Raw genomic sequence first — 3748 nt, 5'->3', positions numbered from 1 at the left:
CTTCTGTCTACACTGTGCATATATGCATTTATATACAAGTATTTGTTTATACGCCACATTAAAATAGAATACGTATATATCCTTGTATTCTTGATTGCCTTCTGGATATATACAGAAGAACTAAAGCGTTGCAGGGTTATTGCAATGGTGATAGGTGCATAGTTGTGATTTTTGTAGTTATTGATTTTGCTTATCTAAATTTCTCATTTTCTACATGCTTATGTGTAGAAATACAGTGTTATACACAAATAAGTATTCTCCAATGCAATTTCCCTTTCCATAAATAACCACATTTAGAAATCGTCTTTGCTGACAAAATTGTTTTTTTTGTGTGTGTGATTCTAATTCTTTTTTTCCCCCAAAAACTTTAAACTTTTTATTTTGTTTTGGGGTGTAGCTAATTAACAATGCTGTGTTCGTTTCAGATAAACAGTGAAGGGACTCAGCCATACATATACACGTATCCATTCTCCCAATTCTAATTGTTTGTAATAGTGATGGCCCTTAGTGTGCTGAAGAGGACTCTGAGGTTCTCGGTGTTCTCATCTATTTGCACACATGAAGTATAGTCCACGATGGCTACCCATCCTCCGTGGCCATTCTCACCTCCAGCATTCACTTGGGTCGTGGTCATGTTAAAAGTGGCACACCATTAACCAGGATGTGGTGGTAAGGAGCCATAGCTTCTAAAATGCCACTTGGCCGGCTTGAAAGCTCTCATTTCTCAGTAGAGTTCTAACCATTTGTGAAACATGGTTCACCCTGAAATTGCCTTTGGAAAATTTTCACCGCAGAAATAGTTGCCAGTGTTTTATTTTCTACAGTTTCTGTCTGTCCCTCCTGTATGGTCATTACTGTGCATGCCAAAGTATCTTTCCATGTAAGTGTGTTTAATTTTGTCCTTATATGTTGCTTACTTCTCTTGGCCTGGGACTTCTTTATCTTCCCAGGGACCAAGTAGCCCAAAGTCACTGCTTTTTTTATGATGATCATGATTAGCTGTTGGATTATTCTATAAAATTGAATTTTTCTCCTAGAAGTCATTGGAATCTTATATTATTCTTAAATATATGATTATTCTTTTGTGTGTATTGTTTAGATTTATTTAAGACAAACTAACAAAGAATTTTAAAAACTATATACGTGTGTGTGTGGCTGACTCACTTTGCTGTACAGTAGACATTGACACAAGAGGCTCCCTGTCCATGGGGCATTTTCAGGCAAGAATGCTGGAGTGGGTTGCCATTTCCTCCTCCAGGAGATCTTCCTGACCCAGAGTTTGAACCCGTGTCTGTTGCATCTTCTGCATCATCAGGTGGATTCTTTACCATTGCACCACCAGGGAAGCCCAAAAATTAACTCTACTTCAATAAAAAAAAGACTAATGATAACAATAAACAATTTGAAATAAATAGAACATACATAAACTAAAGGAAACTGAAGTCACTCAGTCGTGTCCGACTCTTTGCAACCCCGTGGACTGTAGCCTACCAGGCTCCTCCATCCATGGGATTCTCCAGGCAAGAATACTGGAGTGGGTTGCCATATCCTTCTCTAGGGGATCTTCCCCACCCAGGTATTGAACCCGGGTCTCCTGAATTGCAGGCAGACACTTTACCCTCTGAGCCACCAGGAAAGCCCATAAAAAATATATAAATGGCAATAAAAATAATGTAAAGCATCCATAGATGACTATTCTTAATATTTACATGTATATTTATATCCATTTAAAATGGATAGCCAACAAGTTCCATATAGCACATGAAACTCTGCTCAATGTTATGTGACAGCCTGGATGGAAGGGGAATTGCGGGGAGAATGGATGGAATATATGTATGGTTGAGTCCCTTCAATGTTCACTTGAAATTATCACAACATTGTTAATCAGCTACACCCCAATACAAAACAAAGTTTTTAAAAAAGGGTTACTTATTTGACTTATTTTGTTATGGGATTCCCTGGTGGCTTAGACGGTAAAGAGTCTGCCTGCAATGTGGGAGATCTGGATTTGATCCCTGGGTCAGGAAGATCCCCTGGAGGAAGAAATGGCAACCCACTCCAGTATTCTTGCCTGGAAAATCCCATGGGCGGAGGAGCCTGGAGGGCTACAGTCCATGGGATTGCAAAGAGTCAAACACAACCGAGCACCTTCACTTCACTTAATTTTTTAATAGAGAATTCTAAATACAAACGTATGTAGAGAGAAGAGCATTTTTATTATTCTTTTTAAACATATGCTTCCTTTTTGGAGGGGCAGGGAAGGGCACAGTATGCAGGATCTTCTTTCCTGACCAGGGATGGAACCCATACCCCGTGCAGTGGAAGCTCAGAGTCTTAACCCCTTGACAGCTGGGGAAGTTCCTCTCTCTTTTTTAAAGAACCCACAATACCAATGTCACACTGAAGGAATTATTCATGTCTTTTTCAATATATGGGATCACCTATTACTTATAGTTTCTAAATAGGCAGTTGCCAGTGAGTGATGCTGCTGGGTAGGGTACACCTGAGATGCAGGCAGCGCTGCCTGAACCCTTCCAAGGAATGTTCCCATGGCCTGTGATTTTGGATATTCTGGCTGGACAGTTCAGTGAGACGCAAGGAGTGGATTCCTCTGGAAGGAGGCAGGACCTCCACACCCCCCAGGCCCATCTCCCCCTCAGGCTGGATCCCTCCTCCCACCCCTCTGCAGACCTTCCATACCAGAGCTCTTACTCCAGGCCCTCCCTGGCTGCCCTACTCCTTGCCCCGCCCAGGACTCCCTTCTCAAATCTCCCTAGGTGTGTTTCCCCTTCAAATAGATCTTGGATCTTTAAATCTTCTTATTTTGTTTTGTGTTTTACCTAGGAAACTGGCTCCCGCCAAACTTTTCTTAAGGTCTTGGTTATTTTATTTCCAAGGGTAGCCTCAATAGGAGGAAGTGCTTCTTCAGAGTGAAAAGGTTTTGCAGCTCTTTTCTGCTCTTGACCCATGTCAGGGAAAAATCAGTCGACTGAAGATACAACTGATAATTTTTATTCGAGCCAAAGTTGAGGATTATAACCTAGGAAGAGCATCTCAAAGAGTTCTGAGAACAGTTCTGTCCGTTAGTGATCAAGACACAGTTTATATATAAGTTTTTGAGACAGTAGACTGTACATTAAATGATGTATTATTGACAGTTTACATGATCCAGTTTGAAGTGCCCAGTGTTTGTACACGTGACCCTTTACAAGGTCAAGAAGGAATGTTATCCTTGAAGGAGTTGTCTTGTTGATGCTAAGAGAATGCTATTTATGGTTGAGCAGGTATTTCTGCTGGTGGGCAGGTTTGGTCAATGCATAATGCTGATGCACAATGCATGGTGCTGGGAGAGGTGAGGGCAGATAAGAATTTTTATGTTAAATTTTTCTTGTCTTGCCATAAATATGAATTTTATTTCATACCCACTACAGACTTTTGGGTGGGGAGCTGAGAGGGTTTTACCTAAAATCTTATCTCCAATCCCACAACCCCCAGCCCCACTCCAGGAGAATGGGCATATCAGGACTGAAGCTCCTTGAGGAAGGAGCTTGAACACAACACCCAGGGCTGCCCCACGCAACCCTACCTCTAAGGAGTGAAAAGTGAAAGTGAAGTCGCTCAGTCGTGTCCGACTCTTTGCGATCCCATGGACTGTAGTCTACCAGGCTTCTCTGTCCATGGGATTTTCCAGGCAAGAGTACTGGAGTGAGTTGCCATTTCCTTCTCCAGGGGATCTTCCCGACCCAGG

Source organism: Bison bison, unplaced genomic scaffold (assembly GCF_000754665.1).
Source record: "Bison bison bison isolate TAMUID 2011002044 unplaced genomic scaffold, Bison_UMD1.0 scf7180017864280, whole genome shotgun sequence".
Taxonomy (NCBI): domain Eukaryota; kingdom Metazoa; phylum Chordata; class Mammalia; order Artiodactyla; family Bovidae; genus Bison; species Bison bison.
This window is presented reverse-complemented; position numbering follows the sequence as displayed.